At 39.0% G+C, this 26916-nt stretch overlaps 2 protein-coding genes across 4 annotated transcripts in view; one reads left to right on the plus strand and one right to left on the minus strand.

Annotated features, from left to right (window-relative positions):
- The window catches only part of LOC138322617 (fatty acid synthase-like), a 381340-nt gene that overhangs the window by 153997 nt on the left and 200427 nt on the right, over positions 1–26916 (minus strand). The gene's annotated exons all lie outside the window — the stretch shown is intronic.
- LOC138322614 (protein NDNF-like) overlaps positions 1–26916 on the plus strand; it is a 121007-nt gene that overhangs the window by 65255 nt on the left and 28836 nt on the right. The window lies entirely within an intron of this gene.

The following is a 26916-nucleotide window of genomic DNA, read 5'->3' on the forward strand; positions in this document are numbered from 1 at the left end:
GAGATATGTACCAGGGATATAAACTACAGCATACTGTATAACGATATGTACCGGGGGTAGATACTACAACATACCGTATAGCGAGATATGTACCGGGGATATAAACTACAGCATACTGTATAACGATATGTACCGGGGGTAGATACTACAACATACCGTATAGCGAGATATGTACCGGGGGTAGATACTACAACATACCGTATAGCGAGATATGTACCGGGGATATAAACTACAGCATACTGTATAACGATATGTACCGGGGGTAGATACTACAACATACCGTATAGCGAGATATGTACCGGGTATAGAAACTACAGCATACTGTATAACGATATGTACCGGGGGTAGATACTACAGCATACCGTATAGCGAGATATGTACCGGGGGTATAAACTACAGTATACTGTATAACGATATGTACCGGGGGTAGATACTATAGCATACCGTATAGCGAGATATGTACCGGGGGTAGATACTACAATACTACAGATACGGGTAGAACTAGCATAGCGAGATATGTACCGGGGGATACTACACATACGTATAGCGAGATATGTACCGGGGTTAAACTACAGTATACTGTATAACGATATGTACCGGGGGTAGATACTACAGCATACCGTATAGCGAGATATGTACCGGGGATATAAACTACAGCATACTGTATAACGATATGTACCGGGGGTAGGTACTATAACATACCGTATAGCGAGATATGTACCGGGTATAGAAACTACAGCATACTGTATAACGATATGTACCGGGGGTAGATACTACAGCATACCGTATAGCGAGATATGTACCGGGGGTATAAACTACAGTATACTGTATAACGATATGTACCGGGGGTAGATACTACAACATACTGTATAGCGAGATATGTACCGGGGGTATAAACTACAGTATACTGTATAACGATATGTACCGGGGGTAGATACTACAGCATACCGTATAGCGAGATATGTACCGGGGATATAAACTACAGTATACTGTATAACGATATGTACCGGGGGTAGATACTACAGCATACCGTATAGCGAGATATGTACCGGGGGTAGATACTACAACATACTGTATAGCGAGATATGTACCGGGGGTATATAAACTACAGTATACTGTATAACGATATGGACTGGGGTAGATACTACAACATACTGTATAGCGAGATATGTACCGGGGGTATAAACTACAGTATACTGTATAACGATATGTACCGGGGGTAGATACTACAGCATACCGTATAGCGAGATATGTACCGGGGATATAAACTATAGCATACTGTATAACGATATGTATCGGGAATAGAAACTACAGCATACCGTATAGCGAGATATGTACCGGGGATATAAACTATAGCATACTGTATAGCGAGATATGTACCGGGGGTAGATACTACAACATACCGTATAGCGAGATATGTACCGGGGATATAAACTACAGCATACTGTATAACGATATGTATCGGGGGTAGATACTACAACATACCGTATAGCGAGATATGTACCGGGGATATAAACTACAGCATACTGTATAACGATATGTACCGGGGGTAGATACTACAACATACCGTATAGCGAGATATGTACCGGGGATATAAACTACAGCATACTGTATAACGATATGTACCGGGGGTAGATACTACAGCATACCGTATAGCGAGATATGTACCGGGGGTATAAACTACAGTATACTGTATAACGATATGTACCGGGGGTAGATACTACAGCATACCGTATAGCGAGATATGTACCGGGGGTAGATACTACAACATACTGTATAGCGAGATATGTACCGGGGATATAAACTACAGTATACTGTATAACGATATGTACCGGGGGTAGATACTACAACATACCGTATAGCGAGATATGTACCGGGGGTATAAACTACAGTATACTGTATAACGATATGTACCGGGGGTAGGTACTATAACATACCGTATAGCGAGATATGTACCGGGTATAGAAACTACAGCATACTGTATAACGATATGTACCGGGGGTAGATACTACAGCATACCGTATAGCGAGATATGTACCGGGGGTATAAACTACAGTATACTGTATAACGATATGTACCGGGGGTAGATACTACAACATACCGTATAGCGAGATATGTACCGGGGATATAAACTACAGCATACTGTATAATGATATGTACCGGGGGTAGATACTACAGCATACCGTATAGCGAGATATGTACCGGGGGTAGATACTACAACATACTGTATAGCGAGATATGTACCGGGGATATAAACTACAGTATACTGTATAACGATATGGACTGGGGTAGATACTACAACATACTGTATAGCGAGATATGTACCGGGGGTATAAACTACAGTATACTGTATAACGATATGTACCGGGGGTAGATACTACAGCATACCGTATAGCGAGATATGTACCGGGGATATAAACTATAGCATACTGTATAACGATATGTATCGGGAATAGAAACTACAGCATACCGTATAGCGAGATATGTACCGGGGATATAAACTATAGCATACTGTATAGCGAGATATGTACCGGGGGTAGATACTACAACATACCGTATAGCGAGATATGTACCGGGGATATAAACTACAGTATACTGTATAACGATATGTACCGGGGGTAGATACTACAACATACCGTATAGCGAGATATGTACCGGGGATATAAACTACAGTATACTGTATAATGATATGTACCGGGGGTAGATACTACAACATACCGTATAGCGAGATATGTACCGGGGATATAAACTACAGTATACTGTATAACGATATGTACCGGGGGTAGATACTACAACATACCGTATAGCGAGATATGTACCGGGTATAGAAACTACAGCATACTGTATAACGATATGTACCGGGGGTAGATACTACAACATACCGTATAGCGAGATATGTACCGGGGATATAAATTACAGCATACTGTATAACGATATGTAACGGGGGTAGATACTACAACATACCGTATAGCGAGATATGTACCGGGGATATAAACTACAGTATACTGTATAACGATATGTACCGGGGGTAGATACTACAACATACCGTATAGCGAGATATGTACCGGGTATAGAAACTACAGCATACTGTATAACGATATGTACCGGGTATAGAAACTACAGCATACTGTATAACGATATGTACCGGGTATAGAAACTACAGCATACTGTATAACGATATGTATCGGGAATAGAAACTACAGCATACTGTATAACGATATGTACCGGGTATAGAAACTACTGCATACTGTATAACGATATGTACCGGGGAAAGAAACTACAGCATACTGTATAACGATATGTACCGGGTATAGAAACTACAGCATACTGTATAACGATATGTAGCGAGAATAGAAACTACAGCATACTGTATAACGATATGTAGCGAGGATAGAAACTACAGCATACTGTATAACGATATGTACCGGGTATAGAAACTACAGCATACTGTATAACGATATGTAGCGAGGATAGAAACTACATCATACTGTATAACTATATGTACCGGGGATAGAAACTACAGCATACTGTATTGCGATATATACCGGGGATTGGGAGAAACTACAACACACTGTATAATGATATGTACCGGGGATTGAGGGAAATGTGACGGTGATTGGGGGGAACTGTACCGAGATTAAGGAGAATGCTCTCTCCTTCATAATGCTAAATGATCAGTCACTCACACAAGAAGTTAACGAAATTCATTCCCAACATGTCTATGTAAACACCAACGTATGTGAGTTCCGAGTAGCACATACAGTGGCTGACATATCATCACAGAAATATGCCGAAATAGTCCTTAGATATGATCCCCCCCCCCATATTTACTAATCCTTTCAATTTCTCTATGTTCTTGCCTGCTGAATCTTTTACATGTTTATATTGCCTTTCCGCTCTCTCTACATATGTATTAAAACAGTTCCACAAGAGATTGTATGGTGGCGAGTGTTTGTATAGATGCTATTTGTTGTAGATTAAGTTTGAGATTTCTTTAGAGCAGTTATCAACAACTAAACACAGATACTCATCTCTCACGGCCAAGCAAATCAAATGGCGATACCAGTAAAATACTGACTTTCCCTGTAAAACAGTTACTACCCTTAAACTATACTAACGTGAGGTTTGCGAGTCACTTGCTCTCTGCCAAATGGCGGCAGTTATTGTCTACGATGTCCTGGTCCAATTACGCCAGAAGGTAGACATGATTAACCAATTAAAAGTCTCAGCTGCAGTATCACCAATTACTGGCCAATCAAGTCTCAGCTTCTGTATCACCAATTACTGGCCAATCAAGTCTCAGCTTCTGTATCACCAATAACTGGACAATCAAGTCTCAGCTTCTGTATCACCAATTACTAGACAATCAAGTCTCAGCTTCTGTATCACCAATTACTGGACAATCAAGTCTCAGCTTCTGAATCACTAATTACTGGCCAATCAAGTCTCAGCTTCTGTATCACCAATTACTGGCCAATCAAGTCTCAGCTTCTGTATCACCAATTACTGGACAATCAAGTCTCAGCTTCTGTATCACCAATTACTGGCCAATCAAGTCTCAGCTTCTGTATCACCAATTACTGGCCAATCAAGTCTCAGCTTCTGTATCACCAATTACTGGCCAATCAAGTCTCAGCTTCTGTATCACCAATTACTGGCCAATCAAGTCTCAGCTTCTGTATCACCAATTACTGGCCAATCAAGTCTCAGCTTCTATATCACCAATTACTGGCCAATCAAGTCTCAGCTTCTGTATCACCAATTACTGGCAAATCAAGTCAGCTTCTGTATCATTAAGTATTGACCAATCAAGTCTCAGCTTCTGTATCACCAATTACTGGCCAATCAAGTCAGCTTCTGTATTATTAAGTATTGACCAATCAAGTCTTAGCTTCTGTATCACCAATTACTGGCCAATCAAGTCTCAGCTTCTGTATCACCAATTACTGGCCAATCAAGTCTCAGCTTCTGTATCACCAATTACTGGACAATCAAGTCTCAGCTTCTGTATCACCAATTACTGGCCAATCAAGTCTCAGCTTCTGTATCACCAATTACTGGACAATCAAGTCTTAGCTTCTGTATCACCAATTACTGGCCAATCAAGTCTCAGCTTCTGTATCACCAATTACTGGCCAATCAAGTCTCAGCTTCTGTATCACCAATTACTGGCCAATCAAGTCTCAGCTTCTGTATCACCAATTATTGACCATTCAAGTCTCAGCTTCTGTATCACCAATTATTGACCATTCAAGGCTCAGATTCTGTATCACCAATCACTGGCCAATCAAGTCTCAGCTTCTGTATCACCAATTACTGGCCAATCAAGTCAGCTTCTGTATCATTAAGTATTGACCAATCAAGTCTCAGCTTCTGTATCACCAATTACTGGCTAATCAAGTCAGCTTCTGTATCATTAAGTATTGACCAATCAAGTCTTAGCTTCTGTATCACCAATTACTGGCCAATCAAGTCTCAGCTTCTGTATCACCAATTACTGGCCAATCAAGTCTCAGCTTCTGTATCACCAATTACTGGACAATCAAGTCTCAGCTTCTGTATCACCAATTACTGGCCAATCAAGTTTCAGCTTCTGTATCACCAATTACTGGACAATCAAGTCTCAGCTTCTGTATCACCAATTACTGGCCAATCAAGTCTCAGCTTCTGTATCACCAATTACTGGCCAATCAAGTCCCAGCTTCTGTATCACCAATTACTGGCCAATCAAGTCTCAGCTTCTGTTTCACCAATTATTGACCATTCAAGTCTCAGCTTCTGTATCACCAATTATTGACCATTCAAGGCTCAGATTCTGTATCACCAATTACTGGCCAATCAAGTCTCAGCTTCTGTATCACCAATTACTGGCCAATCAAGTCAGCTTCTGTATCATTAAGTATTGACCAATCAAGTCTCAGCTTCTGTATCACCAATTACTGGCCAATCAAGTCAGCTTCTGTATCATTAAGTATTGACCAATCAAGTCTTAGCTTCTGTATCACCAATTACTGGCCAATCAAGTCTCAGCTTCTGTATCACCAATTACTGGCCAATCAAGTCTCAGCTTCTGTATCACCAATTACTGGACAATCAAGTCTCAGCTTCTGTATCACCAATTACTGGCCAATCAAGTCTCAGCTTCTGTATCACCAATTACTGGACAATCAAGTCTCAGCTTCTGTATCACCAATTACTGGCCAATCAAGTCTCAGCTTCTGTATCACCAATTACTGGCCAATCAAGTCTCAGCTTCTGTATCACCAATTATTGACCATTCAAGTCTCAGCTTCTGTATCACCAATTATTGACCATTCAAGGCTCAGATTCTGTATCATCAATCACTGACCAATCAAGTTTCAGCTTTTTTACCCCGAGGAGTGACATCTCGTTTGGTACTGCACTGGTATAAGGAATACAATTTACACATGAATAAGTAATTATTTTGGTTGCGCCAGAATTAATCATTTGACTCAAACAATGCAAAAAATTAATATGTCTCGTTTCGGTTTCAGACAATGCAATTGTCATAACAAGTTATATTTGCATCACGTTTTTAAAGTAAAAGAAAGTGTAAAGACCTAATCACAGGTATATGTTTAGTTAGAATAGAAAATGTTGGAATAGTGTTATATAAACACTGAGTCCCTTACTGTGCCTTCATGGTAAGAGCGTGCCAGATGGCCACAGACTTCTATTATCTTATAAGACTTACACTGAATGACGTAGCTAGCATATTAAAGTTTATATTGTGTTTATAAGGACCTCTACCCTGTAAGCCTGAAGGCTGAGTAAGGCTCATCTCCCATCACTGACCTTGGAAACTACTGTTAACAGGTGGCTTTGCTACAAAGTGCCCAACCGCTTTGCTACAATTATAAGCTGCTTTGCCGTGGTAATTTATCTGAAGTGAACGGTGTTTTTTGGTTCTTATAAGTGATTTTTCGATGAATTCAATTAACTTGACGTGGGTAAATGGAAGAGCGTTTCTACCGCTTACCACAGCCTGACAGTTGTTGTTATTGATGATTATTGACGTGCAAATCTATGATATTATAAATAACTTTCCAGTCGTGGTAAAGCTTAATATTGCCCTAGTGGTCTTATTCTGTACCGGTCAGTGGTATACCTCCACACTATCGCCCTAGTAGTCTGTACCGGTCAGTGGTATACCCCGACACTATCGCCCTAGTGGTCTGTACCGGTCAATGGTATACTCCGACACTATCACCCTAGTGGTCTGTACTGGTCAGTGCTATACCCCGACACTATCGCCCTAGTGGTCTGTACCAGTCAATGGTATACTCCGACACTATCACCCTAGTGGTCTGTACCGGTCAATGGTATACTCCGACACTATCACCCTAGTGGTCTGTACCGGTCAATGGTATACTCCGACACTATCACCCTAGTGGTCTGTACTGGTAAGTCATATACACGATACGTGCTCTTGTGGTCTGTACTGGTCAGTGATATACCCCGACACTATCGCCCTAGTGGTCTGTACCGGTCAATGGTATACTTCGACACTATCACCCTAGTGGTCTGTACCGGTCAATGGTATACCCCGACATTATCGCCCTAGTGGTCTGTAACGGTCAATGGTATACTCCGACACTATCGCCTTAGTGGTCTGTACCGGTCAATGGTATACCCCGACACTATCACCTTAGTGATCTGTACCGGTCAGTGGTATGCCCCGACACTATCACCCTAGTGGTCTGTACTGTACTGGTCAGTGCTGTGCCCCGACACTATCACCCTTATGATCTTGGTCTGTACTGGTCAGTAGATTGCGGATGGTCAATGCCGATGACCTTGGGACTTATATATGTAATCGATGGATCTGTCTAAACGGCCGACTGGCAATTATCGCAGTCTCATCAATCACATAGATAGAGTCGTCACAATCGTCTACTTGGGCCGGAACGCCTGGACTGGTCAGGTCTGGTCAAGACTAACTACACTAGTGAAATTGTTCACATAGAAGCCGAGGGTACAATTAAAGTGTTATTATCCTTGTGATCCGTCAGTTTTGCTTTGACTCAACTACTGTAGTATTTGAAATGTGCACAGTATAGATAAGAATTGGTAAATGAAAAACACATACATGTGCAATTTTATGTTCTTAAAGATGCTCCATCGCTGACAAATGGTATTTTTACACTATCAAAAACAGGAGCAGACGATTTTGTATTTTTCTTCAGTTAAAAAAGTTACTTACTTTACACCATTACCACCATTGAAAAGTTTGAGCTTTTAATTTTACTTAAAGTTAAAAATATGAAAAATAATTAGTTGCATCCCGAAAAAATTCCGAGGCACTGTATCTTATATAGAATGAAGTAATGATTGCGGATGCACCAAAGGCAAAACAAATTATTTTATGTTAGTTTTTGTGTTAATTAGGCATATATATACACGATTAAACACCAATTATTGTTAAAATGATAAATATCATTTATGCTCTTTCGGCGGTGGAGCATCTTTAAGGAAAGAATCTGGAAAATATTATTAGTTTCAGAATATATGATTTACAAGACTCAAAGTTTTAAAGACGCTTCTATATTTTGGTTAGAATTACAAATGATTTGATTATAAGAAAATGTTTTCAATATATTTTAAATAGAAAATGCGACTGCTGGCTAACACTTTTGTACTTAATATAAAACTGTTTCTAGTTATATACTGGATGTTTTATAATGATCTGCAATAAGTGTTTATACCTAGATATAGTTTAAACAGGATAGTGCTGTACAACTAATGAAATATATCCAATGTAAATATATTTCCATTCTAAAAGAACGCGACATGTTTATAAAAGAGGTGTTCCATTAAACACGAGTGATACTTGTTTATAAAAGAGGTGTTCCATTAAACACGTGTGATACATGTTTATAAAAGAGGTGTTCCATTAAACACGTGTGATATGTGTTTATAAGAGAGGTGTTCCGTTTACCACGTGTGATACATGTTTATAAGAGAGATGTTCCGTTTACCACGTGTGATATGTGTTTATAAGAGAGGTGTTCCGTTAACCACGTGTGATATATGTTTATAAGAGAGGTGTTCCGTTAACCAAATTTGATACATGTTTATAAGAGAGGTGTTCTGTTTACCACGTGTGATACATGTTTATAAGAGAGATGTTCCGTTTACCACGTGTGATACATGTTTATAAGAGAGGTGTTCCGTTTACCACGTGTGATACATGTTTATAAGAGAGGTGTTCCGTTTACCACGTGTGATACATGTTTATAAAAGAGGTGTTCCGTTTACCACATGTGATACATGTTTATAAGAGAGGTGTTACGTTAACCACATTTGATACATGTTTATAAGAGAGGTGTTCCGTTAACCACGTGTGATACTTGTTTATAAGAGAGGTGTTCCGTTAACCACGTGTGATATATGTTTATAAGAGAGGTGTTCCGTTAACCACATGTGATACATGTTTATAAGAGAGGTGTTCCGTTAACCAAATGTGATACATGTTTATAAGAGAGGTGTTCCGTTAACCACGTTGTGATACATGTTTATAAGAGAGGTGTCCGTATACATGTTTATAAGAGTGTTCCGTTAACCACGTTTGATACATGTTTATAAGAGAGGTGTTCCGTTTACCACTGTGATACATGTTTATACATGTTTTATACATGTTTATAAGAGAGGTGTTCCGTTAACCACGTGTGATATATGTTTATAAGAGAGGTGTTCCGTTAACCACATGTGATACATGTTTATAAGAGAGGTGTTCCGTTAACCACGTGTGATACATGTTTATAAGAGAGGTGTTCCGTTAACCACGTGTGATACATGTTTATAAGAGAGGTGTTCCGTTAACCACTTTGATACATGTTTATAAGAGAGGTGTTCCGTTAACCACGTGTGATACATGTTTATAAGAGAGGTGTTCCGTTAACCACGTTTGATACATGTTTATAAGAGAGGTGTTCCGTTAACCACAATTTGATACATGTTTATAAGAGAGGTGTTCCGTTTAACCACATGTGATACATGTTTATAAGAGAGGTGTTCCGTTAACCACGTGTGATACATGTTTATAAGAGAGGTGTTCCGTTAACCACATTTGATACATGTTTATAAGAGAGGTGTTCCGTTAACCACGTGTGATACATGTTTATAAGAGAGGTGTTCCGTTAACCACGTGTGATATATGTTTATAAGAGAGGTGTTCCGTTTAACCACATTTGATACATGTTTTATAAGAGAGGTGTTCCGTTTAACACACGTGTGATATGTGTTTATAAGAGAGAGGTGTTCCGTTTACCACGTGTGATACATGTTTTATAAGAGAGGATGTTCCGTTAACCACGTGTGATATATGTTTATAAGAGAGGTGTTCCGTTAACCACATTTGATACATGTTTATAAGAGAGGTGTTCCGTTAACCACGTTGATACATGTTTATAAGAGAGGTGTTCCGTTAACCACGTGTGATATATGTTTATAAGAGAGGTGTTCCGTTAACCACGTGTGATACATGTTTATAAGAGAGATGTTCCGTTAACCACGTGTGATACATGTTTATAAGAGAGGTGTTCCGTTTAACCACGTGTGATAATGTTTATAAGAGAGGTGTTCCGTTAACCATTGTGATACATGTTTATAAGAGGTGTTCCGTTAACCACGTTTGATACATGTTTATAAGAGAGGTGTTCCGTTACCACGTGTGATACATGTTTATAAGAGAGGTGTTCCGTTAACCACGTGTGATACATGTTTATAAGAGAGGTGTTCCGTTACCACGTGTGATACATGTTTATAAAGAGGTGTTCCGTTAACCACGTGTGATACATGTTTATAAGAGAGGTGTTCCGTTTACCACGTGTGATACATGTTTATAAGAGAGGTGTTCCGTTACCACGTGTGATACATGTTTTATAAGAGAGGTGTTCCGTTAACCACGTGTGATACATGTTTATAAGAGAGGTGTTCCGTTTAACACGTGTGATACATGTTTATAAAGAGAGGTGTTCCGTTTACCACGTGTGATACATGTTTATAAGAGAGAGGTGTTCCGTTTACCACTGTGTGATACATGTTTATAAGAGAGGTGTTCCGTTTACCACGTGTGATACATGTTTATAAGAGAGGTGTTCCGTTAACCACGTGTGATACATGTTTATAAGGAGGTGTTCCGTTTAACCAACTTGTGATAATGTTTATAAGAGAGGTGTTCCGTTAACCACGTGTGATACATGTTTATAAGAGAGGTGTTCCGTTTACCACGTGTGAAACATGTTTATTAGAGAGGTGTTCCGTTAACCACTTGTGATACATGTTTATAAGAGAGGTGTTCCGTTAACCACGTGTGATATATGTTTATAAGAGAGGGGTTCCGTTAACCAAGTTTGATACATGTTTATAAGAGAGGTGTTCCGTTAACCAAATTTGATACATGTTTATAAGAGAGGTGTTCCGTTTACCACGTGTGATACATGTTTATAAGAGAGGTGTTCCGTTTACCACGTTGATACATGTTTATAAGAGGGTGTTCGTTACCACGTGTGATACAGTGTTTATAAGAGAGGTGTTCCGTTTAACCAAATTGTGATACATGTTTATCAAATGGGTGTTCCGTTAACCACGTATGATACATGTTTATAAGAGAGGTGTTCCGTTAACCGCGTGTGATACATGTTTTTATAAGAGAGGTGTTCCGTTAACCAAATTGTGATACATGTTTATAAGAGGGTGTTCCGTTTACCACATGTGATACATGTTTATAAGAGAGGTGTTCCGTTTAACCACGTGTGATACATGTTTATAAGAGAGGTGTTCCGTTTACCACGTGTGATACATGTTTATAAGAGAGGTGTTCCGTTTACCACATGTGATACATGTTTATAAGAGAGGTGTTCCGTTAACCACTTGTGATACATGTTTATAAGAGAGGTGTTCCGTTAACCACGTGTGATATATGTTTATAAGAGAGGTGTTCCGTTACCACGTGTGATACATGTTTATAAGAGAGGTGTTCCGTTAACACATTGTGATACATGTTTATAAGAGAGGTGTTCCGTTAACCACTTGTGATACATGTTTATAAGAGAGGTGTTCCGTTAACCACATTTGATACATGTTTATAAAAGAGGTGTTCCGTTAACCACGTGTGATATATGTTTATCAAATGGATATTCCGTTAACCAAATGTGATACATGTTTATAAGAGAGGTGTTCCGTTAACCACATTTGATACATGTTTATAAGAGAGGTGTTCCGTTTACCACGTGTGATACGTGTTTATTAAAGAGGTGTTCCGTTAACCACGTGTGATATATGTTTATAAGAGAGGGGTTCCGTTAACCAAATTTGATACATGTTTATAAGAGAGGTGTTCCGTTAACCAAATTTGATACATGTTTATAAGAGAGGTGTTCCGTTAACAACGTGTGATACCTGTTTATAAGAGAGGTGTTCCGTTAACCACGTGTGATACATGTTTATAAGAGAGGTGTTCCGTTAACCACGTGTGATACATGTTTATAAGAGAGGTGTTCCGTTAACCACGTGTGATACATGTTTATAAGAGAGGTGTTCCGTTAACCACGTGTGATACATGTTTATAAGAGAGGTGTTCCGTTTACCACGTGTGATACATGTTTATTAGAGAGGTGTTCCGTTAACCACTTGTGATACATGTTTATAAGAGAGGTGTTCCGTTAACCACGTGTGATACATGTTTATAAGAGAGGTGTTCCGTTAACCACGTGTGATACATGTTTATAAGAGAGGTGTTCCGTTAACCACGTGTGATACATGTTTATAAGAGAGGTGTTCCGTTAACCACGTGTGATACATGTTTATAAGAGAGGTGTTCCGTTAACCAAATTTGATACATGTTTATCAATGGGTGTTCCGTTAACCACGTATGATACATGTTTATAAGAGAGGTGTTCCGTTAACCGCGTGTGATATGTTTTATAAGAGAGGTGTTCCGTTAACCAAATTTGATACATGTTTATCAAATGGGTGTTCCGTTAACCACGTATGATACATGTTTATAAGAGAGGTGTTCCGTTAACCACGTGTGATACATGTTTATAAGAGAGGTGTTCCGTTAACCACATGTGATACATGTTTATAAGAGAGGTGTTCCGTTAACCACATGTAATACATGTTTATAAGAGAGGTGTTCCGTTAACCACATTTGATACATGTTTATAAGAGAGGTGTTCGTTAACCACGTGTGATACTTGTTTATAAGAGGAGTTCCGTTAACCAAATTTGATACATGTTTATAAGAGAGGTGTTCCGTTAACCAAATTTGATACATGTTTATAAGAGAGGTGTTCCGTTTACCACTTGTGATACATGTTTATAAGAGAGGTGTTCCGTTAACCACATTTGATACATGTTTATAAAAGAGGTGTTCCGTTAACCACGTGTGATATATGTTTATCAAATGGATATTCCGTTAACCAAATGTGATACATGTTTATAAGAGAGGTGTTCCGTTAACCACATTTGATACATGTTTATAAGAGAGGTGTTCCGTTTACCACGTGTGATACGTGTTTATTAAAGAGGTGTTCCGTTAACCACGTGTGATACATGTTTATACCACGTGTGATATATGTTTATAAGAGAGGGGTTCCGTTAACCAAATTTGATACATGTTTATAAGAGAGGTGTTCCGTTAACCAAATTTGATACATGTTTATAAGAGAGGTGTTCCGTTAACAACGTGTGATACCTGTTTATAAGAGAGGTGTTCCGTTTACCACGTGTGATACATGTTTATAAGAGAGGTGTTCCGTTAACCACTTGTGATACATGTTTATAAGAGAGGTGTTCCGTTTACCACGTGTGATACATGTTTATCAAATGGGTGTTCCGTTTACCACTTGTGATACATGTTTATAAGAGAGGGTGTTCCGTTAACCACTTGTGATACATGTTTATAAGAGAAGTGTTCCGTTAACCACGTGTGATATATGTTTATAAGAGAGGGGTTCCGTTAACCAAATTTGATACATGTTTATAAGAGAGGTGTTCCGTTAACCAAATTTGATACATGTTTATAAGAGAGGTGTTCCGTTAACCAAATTTGATACATGTTTATAAGAGAGGTGTTCCGTTAACCGCGTGTGATATGTGTTTATAAGAGAGGTGTTCCGTTAACCAAATTTGATACATGTTTATCAAATGGGTGTTCCATTAACCACGTATGATACATGTTTATAAGAGAGGTGTTCCGTTTACCACGTGTGATACATGTTTATAAGAGAGATGTTCCGTTTACCACATGTGATACATGTTTATAAGAGAGATTATCCGTTTACCACATGTGATACATGTTTATAAGAGAGGTGTTCCGTTAACCACGTGTGATATATGTTTATAAGAGAGGGGTTCCGTTAACCAAATTTGATACATGTTTATAAGAGAGGTGTTCCGTTAACCAAATTTGATACATGTTTATAAGAGAGGTGTTCCGTTTACCACGTGTGATACATGTTTATAAGAGAGGTGTTCCGTTAACCAAATTTGATACATGTTTATAAAAGAGGTGTTCCGTTAACCACGTGTGATATATGTTTATAAGATGGATATTCCGTTAACCAAATGTGATACATGTTTATAAGAGAGGTGTTCCGTTAACCACATTTGATACATGTTTATAAGAGAGGTGTTCCGTTAACCACGTGTGATACATGTTTATAAGAGAGGTGTTCCGTTAACCACGTGTGATATATGTTTATAAGAGAGGGGTTCCGTTAACCAAATTTGATACATGTTTATAAGAGAGGTGTTCCGTTAACCAAATTTGATACATGTTTATAAGAGAGGTGTTCCGTTAACAACGTGTGATACCTGTTTATAAGAGAGGTGTTCCGTTTACCACGTGTGATACATGTTTTATAAGAGAGGTGTTCCGTTTACCACAGTGTGATACATGTTTATCAAATGGGTGTTCCGTTAACCACTTGTGATACATGTTTATAAGAGAGGTGTTCCGTTAACCACTTGTGATACATGTTTATAAGAGAGGTGTTCCGTTAACCACGTGTGATACATGTTTATAAGAGAGGTGTTCCGTTAACCACGTGTGATACATGTTTATAAGAGAGGTGTTCCGTTAACCAAACGTGTGATACATGTTTATAAGAGAGGTGTTCCGTTAACCAAATTTGATACATGTTTATAAGAGAGGTGTTCCGTTAACCGTTGATACATGTTTATAAGAGAGGTGTTCCGTTAACCTGTGTGATATGTGTTTATAAGAGAGGTGTTCCGTTAACCAAATTTGATACATGTTTATCAAATGGGTGTTCCGTTAACCACGTATGATACATGTTTATAAGAGAGGTGTTCCGTTAACCGCGTGTGATATGTTTTTATAAGAGAGGTGTTCCGTTAACCACATGTGATACATGTTTATAAGAGAGATTATCCGTTTACCACATGTTATACATGTTTATAAGAGAGGTGTTCCGTTAACCACGTGTGATATATGTTTATAAGAGAGGGGTTCCGTTAACCAAATTTGATACATGTTTATAAGAGAGGTGTTCCGTTAACCAAATTTGATACATGTTTATAAGAGAGGTGTTCCGTTTACCACGTGTGATACATGTTTATAAGAGAGGTGTTCCGTTAACCAAATTTGATACATGTTTATAAGAGAGGTGTTCCGTTAACCACGTGTGATATATGTTTATAAGAGAGGTGTTCCGTTAACCAAATTTGATACATGTTTATCAAATGGGTGTTCCGTTAACCACGTATGATACATGTTTATAAGAGAGGTGTTCCGTTTACCACGTGTGATACATGTTTATAAGAGAGGTGTTCCGTTTACCACGTGTGATACATGTTTATAAGGGTGGTGTTTCATTAACCACGTGTGATACATGTGTATAAGAGAGGTGTTACGTTAACCACGTGTGATAACTACTCTCCTTAGTTTGATCTGGCCGATAGCGTCTAGTCACAGCCAATCAGAAATTAAATCTTGGATAGAAAATAATATTTAATGGATTCTATACCAAGGCAGACTTCAGTATTTCATCTTAACACCATAAACCTAATCCCGTCCAATGTAGGACAATATGGAGCTTTTCGTTCCATTACACATTATGGTTTTTATACGACCTTGACCTTGGCCATTTGTTGCACCATTATTGCAGGGACCTTGATCCGTCCATTAAAACATGGACTTTAGCATTTCCATTTCAATTCGTGGTTTCACAAGGACAGTAGGGATCTTTCCTTGTCCATTATATATTTGTTCTCACCAGGCAATATGTACTCTGGCCTCTATATTAGACCTTGTGGGACCCGACATTATGGGCAATTTGTACATTTTTTTGTCCATTGGCCTGTCATTTGCACCTTTTTGTCCCACTAGGACCTTTGTCCGTATATTAGTCCTTGTAGTCCCACTTGGACAATGCGGACATAGTTCAACATATATGCTTGTCCAGTATTTCCGGAAAGCCGTCTGTTACACGAATTGTAATGTAAGCATCTGTCCGAGCATAATCAATAACTTTCCAAGGATGCGTCATATTTCTTAGGAACAATTAGGCGAACCATGAGTCATATGACTGTATATTCTAGTACCTATCCTCGGTCAGAGACACTCGCGTGCGGCGTGCCCGGACCAACCCATAATATCGTCTCCATAATCTATTCCGGCGTCAGTACCATTGGTCAAACTCTGGCGCCATTCACTCGCGACACCTTGCCCACAATGAATATGAAAGAGAAGCCTCTTACCTTTTAGGTTTTACGAGCCTATCCTCTTTGATTTCCATTCTACAACCCCCGTCAGCCCACATCTTTCCGTTCAGCCCACATCCAACACATATCTATTACCATATTCTTACATCCATTCATGAATTGCATTTACTGAGGAAATTCTATCGATTGTCAATCAATCCTGATAGACATCGAGTGACGTTTGCTATATATAGTCATCTTTATGTCCATTACTACTGCGACAATCAAACGTAATACTGCTTATTGCCCATTCTAGATTTGGGCACAGTTCCTGAACGTTTCGTCTCGATTCCCAATTATACAATTATCAGATGCCACGCTGGTGCTACAAAGGGTAGTAATGGACTGGCTGCTTAGCGCCGATGATATGTGTTTTACAAATATAAGCTGAATGACTTGCTGTATTTCATTCATTACGGACTACAACTAACTTATTGATGAAAACAAAACGTTACATTTTTTTGATTGTTGGATTTTGATTTTTAAAGCACCAATTTCTGAATTAAGTTTTAAAAAAACATATCCTTATTGTTTCAAAGGTACTTATAATTTATTGGATGTGTTAAAAGGAACCTTGTTTCTACCCTAATACAAAAAAGCGGAAGTGAGCTGAGCATTTTGAGGGATACCTAAGAAACAGCACGGAGACGGTAGATGATCCGGACAGGTCTGTATCGTGTGTTACTGATTGGTATTAAAATTAAAGTTTAGAGTGCATGAGGTTAGGTACGGTAGATTAACAGTGCAATGACTCAAATGTCCAATTAAGAAAGCATAGATAAGCTGTTTAGAATAGGTATTCTCAGTACGTACGTGTGGCGCGCTAATTAGTAGGACTTGATGAAAGGACAAGTTTAGGGTGGTTATCTTGTCGGACCGGCGAACATCTGTGACGGGTTTCTCAGCTATTAGTGTTCCAGTGTGAGATGGTCACCCTAACCATGCCAGATCCTTTATCACACTCTCTCTGCCTCGATTCACTCCTCTTCATTTCTATCATATGAGCTCCAGACATCAAACGACAATGCCGGGTTTCAAAAAAATGTTCAGGTTTAAATTATTTCTTTATTAAACGAGACTTTCGTTAACGTTGATGGAGGATGTTGTAGTTGTAAATTCTCTTGTCACTCGTTCGGTATGCTATCTTCCTTAATTACATCCGTTATTGAATGAACACCTTATAACAGACAATTGGGGTAAAAGGTTGATGTTTTTAACTCTTTGGAAATTATTTGAATGATATTGGATTAACTTTAGACCAATTTTGATAGCATATCTGTGTTCGTCTGTTTTCTTTTCAGTGGATGGCTTACAATTACTTACTTGATGGATGTGATTTTAGGCTGCCGTATTTCAGTCAGCGATAGGTCAAATATCATGTTGATGCTATTTGTGTGTTTATCTTAAAAATGAAAGTCTCGATATAGAACTACTTTCTACGTAAACTTGCGCGGATTGACACGCCGGTTTTTGTTATCAGTGCGTCGGTTATCATTCCGATCTACGCGTGTAACTGACATGTCAAGTGTCTTATCGGCCGAATTGTGTACCGACAGCTATTTTCTTCCTAGTTCTCATCCATTATGTCCTTCTAAACACAATGCAACATCATTTTAATCTTGTTCTTTTTTCGAATCCTTAATCAATGGTACTGACAGGGTGTAGGGTTGGTAACCATGCTGTAATTTTGTTACGGTACAGGTGTGGAGTGTTGACAAGTGCTAATCTTGTTACGGTACGGGTGTGTGGAGTGTTGACAAGTGTTAATCTTGTTACGGTACAGGTGTGTGTAGTGTTGACACATCATAATCTTGTTACGGTACAGGTGTGTGGAGTGTTGACACGTTCTAATCTTGTTACGGTACAGGTGTGTGGAGTGTTGACACGTTCTGATCTTGTTACCGTACAGGTGTGTATAGTGTTGACACATCATAATATTGTTACGGTACGTGTGTGTGGAGTGTTGACACGTTGTAATCATGTTATGGTACAGGTGTGTTGTGTGTTGTTACGGTACAGGTGTGTGGAGTGTTGTTACGGTACAGGTGTTTGGAGTGTTGTTACGGTACAGGTATGCGGAGTGTTGATACGGTAAAGGTATGCGGAGTGTTGTTACGGTACAGGTATGCGGAGTGTTGTTACGGTACAGGAGTGTGGAGTGTTGTTACGGTACAGGTGTGTTGTGTGTTGTTATAGAATAAAAGAATAAAAAAAAGAATCTGTTACGGTACAGGTATGTGGAGTGTTATTACGGTACAGGTATGTGGAGTGTTGCTATGGTACAGGTATGTGGAGTGTTGCTATGGTACAGGTATGCGGAGTGTTGATACGGTACAGGTTAGTCCGCTAAACCTGCCTATATTATTAGGCTTTTTTTTTTTTTTTTTTTTTTTTTTGCCTAATATATAGTCAGCTCGCGGTACCTCTTAAAAATGTGAAATCGTAGGCCAGATTTGGCCTACGCTACGTCAGCGGCATATTTCTAATATATCGTCCATGCAATGCCGGGAAAACGTACACATACCTTTATATTGGGATCTTATGTACTCCTTTGCCCCCATGTTACATCCCATTTATGAAATTAAACAACTGTGTACAATGAAATACTTCCGAGACCCTTCTATTTCACACATTTGTAATGGCCGCCGTATACACATTTAGTAGAGCAAACGGCAGCCAATCAACTTCGCTTCCGGTTTTATTTTTAAAAAACCACGTGTAGTTGAAAGATAAACAAAATGCTAGCCAGTTAGAGTTTTTAAAGTAAAATCATGGTCGACATACACGACATGTTGTCAAATATTCAAATTGAACACGACTATTGCTGGTACCGCATAACTTTCGCGATATTCACGTTGCATATACATGTAGCATATACACGGTAGAATTTTGTTTATCTTTCAACTACACGTGGATATTTAAAAATAAAACCGGAAGCGAAGTTGATTGGCTGCCGTTTGCTCTACTAAATGTGTATACGGCGGCCATTACAAATGTGTGAAATAGAAGGGTCTCGGAAGTATTTCATTGTACACAGTTGTTTAATTTCATAAATGGGATGTAACATGAGGGCAAAGGAGTACATAAGATCCCAATACAAAGGTATGTGTACGTTTTCCCGGCATTGCATGGACGATATATTAGAAATATGCCGCTGACGTAGCGTAGGCCAAATCTGGCCTACGATTTCACATTTTTAAGAGGTACCGCGAGCTGACTATATATTAGGCAAAAAAAAAAAAAAAAAAATAAAAAAGCCTAATAATATAGGCAGGTTTAGCGGACTAGGTACAGGTATGCGGAGTGTTGTTACGGTACAGGTTTGCGGAGTGTTGTTACGGTACAGGTATGCGGAGTGTTGTTACGGTACAGGAGTGTGGAGTGTTGTTACGGTACAGGTGTGTTGTGTGTTGTTACGGTACAGGTGTGTTGTATGTTGTTACGGTACAGGTGTGTTCTTACGTTACATGTGTGTGTAGTGTTGTTACGGTACAGATGAGTGGAGTGTTGTTATGGTACAGGTGTGTGGGGTGTTGGGACGTGGTCATCTTGTTAGGGTACAGGTGTGTGGAGTGTTGTTACGGTACAGGTGTGCGGAGTGTCGACACGTGGTAATCTTGTTACGGTACAGTGTGTGGGGTGGTGCTAAGGTACATGTGTGCGGAGTTTTGACACGTGGTAATTTTGTTACGGTACATGTGTGCGGAGTGTTGGCACGTGGTAATCTTGTTACGGTACATATGTGCGGAGTGTTGGCACGTGGTAATCTTGTTACGGTACAGGTGTGCGGAGTGTTGACACGTGGTAATCTTGTTACGGTACAGGTGTGCGGAGTGTTGGCACGTGGTAATCTTGTTACGGTACAGGTGTGCGGAGAGTTGACAAGTGGTAATTTTTTGACGGTACAGTTGTGTGGAGTGTTGGCACGTGGTGATCTTGTTACGGTACATATGTGCGGAGTGTTTGCACGTGGTAATCTTGTTACGGTACAGGTGTGTGGAGTGTTGGCACGTGGTAATCTTGTTACTTTACAGGTGTGCGGAGTGTTGACACATGGTAATCTTGTTACGGTACAGGTGTGCGGAGTGTTGGCACGTGGTAATCTTGTTGCGGTACAGGTGTGTGGAGTGTTGGCACGTGGTGATCTTGTTACGGTACATGTGTGCGGAGTGTTGATACGTGGTAATCTTCTTACGGTACAGGTGTGTGGAGTGTTGTTACGGTTCAGGTGTGCGGAGTGTCGACACGTGGTAATCTTGTTACGGTACATGTGTGCGGAGTGTTGGCACGTGGTGATCTTGTTACGGTACAGTTGTGTGGAGTGTTGGCACGTGGTGATCTTGTTACGTTACAGGTGTGCGGAGTGTTGGCACGTGGTAATCTTGTTACGTTACAGGTGTGTGGAGTGTTGGCACGTGGTAATCTTGTTACGGTACAGGTGTGCGGAGTGTTGACACATGGTAATCTTGTTACCGTACAGGTGTGCGGAGTGTTGGCACGTGGTAATCTTGTTGCGGTACAGGTGTGTGGAGTGTTGGCACGTGGTGATCTTGTTACGGTACATGTGTGCGGAGTGTTGATACGTGGTAATCTTCTTACGGTACAGGTGTGTGGAGTGTCGACACGTGGTAATCTTGTTACGGTACATGTGTGCGGAGTGTTGGCACGTGGTGATCTTGTTACGGTACAGTTGTGTGGAGTGTTGGCACGTGGTGATCTTGTTACGTTACAGGTGTGCGGAGTGTTGGCACGTGGTAATCTTGTTACGTTACAGGTGTGTGGAGTGTTGGCACGTGGTAATCTTGTTACGGTACAGGTGTGTGGAGTGTTGGCACGTGGTAATCTTGTTACGGTACATGTGTGCGGAGTGTTGGCACGTGGTGATCTTGTTACGGTACAGGTGTGTGGAGTGTTGGCACGTGGTGATCTTGTTACGGTACATGTGTGCGGAGTGTCGACACGTGGTAATCTTGTTACGGTACATGTGTGCGGAGTGTCGACACGTGGTAATCTTGTTACGGTACATGTGTGCGGAGTGTTGGCACGTGGTGATCTTGTTACGGTACAGTTGTGTGGAGTGTTGGCACGTGGTGATCTTGTTACGTTACAGGTGTGTGGAGTGTTGTTACGGTACAGGTTTGTACGTGGGTAAGCTTGTTACGGTACAGGTGTGTGGAGTGTTGACACGTGGTAATCTTAGTGTGTGGAGTGTTGACATGCGGTTGTCTTTTGCGGTAATGTTTATTATATAGGAGGTTGTACCCACAAAATGTTTATTTATTTTCTGTTAAATCCTACTTCTTATATAATGGTTGAATGGATTACAACCACATTTGGTGTGAAACATACAAACGAGCTTCGCTTTATCTCTTTGGATAGTTAGTTAGGGCTCTAAGTATGAAACTTCACTGAAAGTTGGAAATCCCACTCCTTCTTATTGCTTGAATGGATGACAACCAAAATTACGAAACACATAAAAACATAGCCAAATTTCCGTCAAGGCCCTTGGTTTAATGTGTTGATTAGGATAATTTTAAAAGGTGCATATAATGTATATATTCAAAGCATTAAAGATTAAATAAACTGGATGGAAACACCAGTGAGTAACCATTATAATTTTTCTGTCATGAAATAATTGAAATCTATTTTTAAAGACACGCAATTGTATTCGTTGTCGAAAAATAATTTGTAGAGAAAAGAAGGTGTATAGTAGCATTGTCCGGTTCTGACGTCACTCGCACCAGTCGATGCGTAACATCAGCCACCTTGATTAAATGCTATCTATATTTGGAGCTTTGTGTGTATAGATGTACTTCCTGTGGACTTTCGCGGACTTGATAAGCAAGCTTGGGATGGCATTAGCCAGTCTTCTATTTGTCGTCAATTTCAATATAGTATTGATACGCTTAGTGATGTAAACATGACGGGCGTTATTGGTGACCAGTGAAACCATTGTCCACTAATAAGTCACCACTGATTAAAACATTGATCCTTAACGACCGAGTCTCTCTGGCCGATATACCCCACCTCTCACACCCCTCCACTGTCCTCAATCACCTAACTATCAAACATATCGGTCAATTCATACTCTAGAAAATGGATTAAAAGATGGGAATGACACCCAAATATGTAACAACCATATTTCTCTCTAAGCACCATTATCAGGATTATCGCATTATTGTTACAATAAGCACGTATAACTTCACGATATACACATGTAATTTCACAATACGAACACGTAAGGTTACAATAAGCGCGTGTTAAGCTACATCAGGCACGTGTAAGTTCACAACACGTGTACTGTTACAATAAGCTCATTTAAGTTCACAATAATCACATATAAGGTTACAATACGCACATGTAAGGTTACAATAAGCGCGTGTTAAGCTACATCAGGCACGTGTAAGTTCACAACACGTGTACTGTCACAATAAGCTCATTTAAGTTCACAATAATCACATATAAGGTTGCAATAAGCACATGTAAGGTTACAATAACTAACTTCAGAGTAAGCACATGTAGTCACAATAACCACATCTAACTTCAGAGTAAGCACATGTAGTCACAATAAGCACATCTAACTTCAGAGTAATCACATGTAGTCACAATAAGCACATCTAACTTCAGAGTAAGCACATGTAGTCACAATAAGCACATCTAACTTCAGAGTAAGCACATGTACTCACAATAAGCACATCTAACTTCAGAGTAAGCACATGTACTCACAATAAGCACATCTAACTTCAGAGTAAGCACATGTACTCACAATAAGCACATCTAACTTCAGAGTAAGCACATGTAGTCACAATAAGCACATCTAATTTCAGAGTAAGCACATGTAGTCACAATAAGCACATCTAACTTCAGAGTAAGCACATGTAGTCACAATAAGCACATCTAACTTCAGAGTAAGCACATGTACTCACAATAAGCACATCTAACTTCAGAGTAAGCACATGTACTCACAATAAGTACATCTAACTTAAGAGTAAGCACATGTACTCACAATAAGCACATCTAACTTCAGAGTAAGCACATGTACTCACAATAAGCACATCTAACTTCAGAGTAATCACATGTAGTCACAATAAGCACATCTAACTTCAGAGTAAGCACATGTAGTCACAAAAAGCACTTGCAAGGTCACAATAAGCACGTGAGCGGTCAGTATTATAACATATAAGTTCACAAATACCACGTGGAAAGTCACATATACCACGTGTAAGGTCATCGATATCACGTGTATAGTCACAAATACCACGTGTAAGGTCATCGATATCACGTGTATAGTCACAAATACCGCGTGTAAGGTCATCGATATCACGTGTATAGTCACAAATACCACGTGTAAGGTCATCGATATCACGTGTATAGTCACAAATACCACGTGTAAGGTCATCGATAGCACGTGTATAGTCACAAATACCACGTATAAGGTCATCGATATTACGTGTATAGTCACAGATACCGCGTATAAGGTCATCGATATCACGTGTATAGTCACAGATACCACGTGTAAAGATCAGTGGTAAATATTTTTTTATTTAATAATAAAATGTCCATCATGATGACCAAAGTTTGGAGACAGACTAACCCCATAGCACTTGTCATTTCCGTGATTTGTAAATCGGGGACGTGGGAGCACTATGTACCCTGTTTAATTGAGGCGATGACTGATAGAGTATCGATGACGTACAAGACTCATTACCACTTACGATTCTCGCCAGAGAGCAGAGGTAACAGCAGATTTCCGCATGCAATGGCCTCTCTCTGACGACTATCACTGGTATTGTTTTGACATTCCCGCTGTGACCCACTACGTACTAGCAGGACTTGAAGACATCGTTAGACATAGAGTTAAAGGCTTCAACACGAGACACACGTAATTTATGTTTCTCCATAACTACATCTCCTCACCCACTCGGCAAAAGACGGCGTGTTGCGAAGCTCGAATTCGTAGTAACCGCGCAGCACGAGTGTTGGCACTATATTGCCTGACGTAGGAATATCGGCATGAAACTTGCACTACTTTTTCTTTAGACTATGATTCCTTTAAAATCTAATCAACACGTTCTATTGCTTCAATCATACAATAGGTGTAATGTCTGCAAAAGTTTAAAACATTAACATGGAAACAAAGAGAAAACTAGAAAAAAAATAAAGCCTACCCACAGAGGTTAACCGCTGAATCAGGAAACTAGGAACCAGACAAACGCAGGAAGAAAACGAAGAGAACACGACTTGTTTGCTTTACGATTAACTGTGATGTTATTGTGACAGGTTCGAGACTAAACAAAGAAGTACATCATTCTTATTTTATTCGTGCAGGGATTGTCTGTGTGTGCTGGTGTGCTATTTTGTGTGTGAAGAAATAAACAGTGTTACTATAGATTATTACCCTAGATATTGATCTTAATTTGTAGATCAATGTGTTTTTGACGTTGACGGAAGATGTGTAGAAATAATCTTATACTTTGTCTATACTGTGATCACTGCAATGTATTCAGTTTAGAGCCAGGGTCAGAAAATGAATATCAAAGAGTTGGCAAGGAGATTTTAATGGGTGTTTCCCCCCTGATTCCATTTATTCCTTTCTTTCCTTAGAAATAACGAATGTCCAATATCACAAAACTATCAATATTTCTAATATTGTCAATATTCTCTTGAAAATATCGTCATGTGTACCTCTTAGAACAAAAATCGAAATTCAGTTCATCTTTACAATTTCGCTGATTCAATGCCAGTTGCCCTCGTCGATATGACCTAACACCATCATTACATAACACTACTGCATTCCTAACTGTGACTACACATATCATGTCACTAAGTCGTATGATACCACTAAACTCTGTCTTTTGTAATCTCCATATTGTTGTTTGCGTCCTGTATATTGAAATATTTACCAATAAAGTGCCGTTTAGAGCACTACATGTGAATCACCGACAGTCTGTGATTCACGTGTTGTTGTCCTCCACGGTGAATCAAGAAGATTTACATATTTACAACCACTACTCAGTAGTATTGACCTCCCGGGGGTCTGGGTTGGTAATGAGCACTTGTTTTGGTGCCGTCATAACAATTAGACGTACCAGGGTTAATACTATTGGGCTCTGGCTCACGAAATCATTATCAAACCATCTTAACCGTAGTGCAGGAAGTCTGCAACGATAGATCACCTAATAGTTTAGTCATTTCAGTAATCATGAACATTCAGGCGGTCAAAGATGTAACGATTGTCTGGAGTAAGATGAAGTGGGTAGTAAATGACTTTCAATTAATAAGCATAGCACGGTACAACATAATGGAGTTACTAATCTCCATCTGAAGGCTGCACTGAGGATTAAAGTAACGGGAACTTGAGAAAAAATCGTATAGTTCAGAATACTCTATTCTTAGAAAATGTCGGAAGAATATAAAAAATCAGTAACTATAGAAGATACGCGTACAATGTTTTACCGTATTGTTTATAAGACAAAAATGTATGTACTGTATTTAATAAAGAATGTTGCTTTTCCACATAACTATAAAAAAAATGAATATAAAACAATATTTTATCTACTGCATTCAATAAATAATGCTGCTATTCCACATAACTATAATATATTGAATATAAAACAATATTTTATCTACTGTATTCAATAACTAATGCTGCCATTCCACATAACTATAAAAAATGAATATAAAACAATATTTTATGTACTGTATTCAATAAATAATGCTGCTCTTCCATACAACTATAAAATATTGAACATAAAGCATTATTTTATGTATTGTATTCAATAACTAATGCTGCTGTTCCACATATCTATAATATATTTAATCTAAAACAACATTTTATCTACTGTATTCAATAACTAATGCTTTCATTCCACATAACTATAATATATTGAGATAAAACAATATTTTATGTACTGTATTCAATAGCTAATGCCTCTATTCCACATAACTATAATATATTGAATATAAAACAATATTTTATGTACTGTATTCAATAACTAATGCTGCTATTCCACATAACTATAATATATTGAATATAAAACAATATTCTACGTAATGTATTCAATAACTAATGCTTTTATTCACCATATCTACAATATATTGAATATAAAACAATATTTTTGAACTGTATTCAATAACTAATGCTGCTAAACCACATATCTACAA

Source organism: Argopecten irradians, chromosome 5, assembly GCF_041381155.1.
Source record: "Argopecten irradians isolate NY chromosome 5, Ai_NY, whole genome shotgun sequence".
Classification (NCBI taxonomy): Eukaryota; Metazoa; Mollusca; class Bivalvia; order Pectinida; family Pectinidae; genus Argopecten; species Argopecten irradians.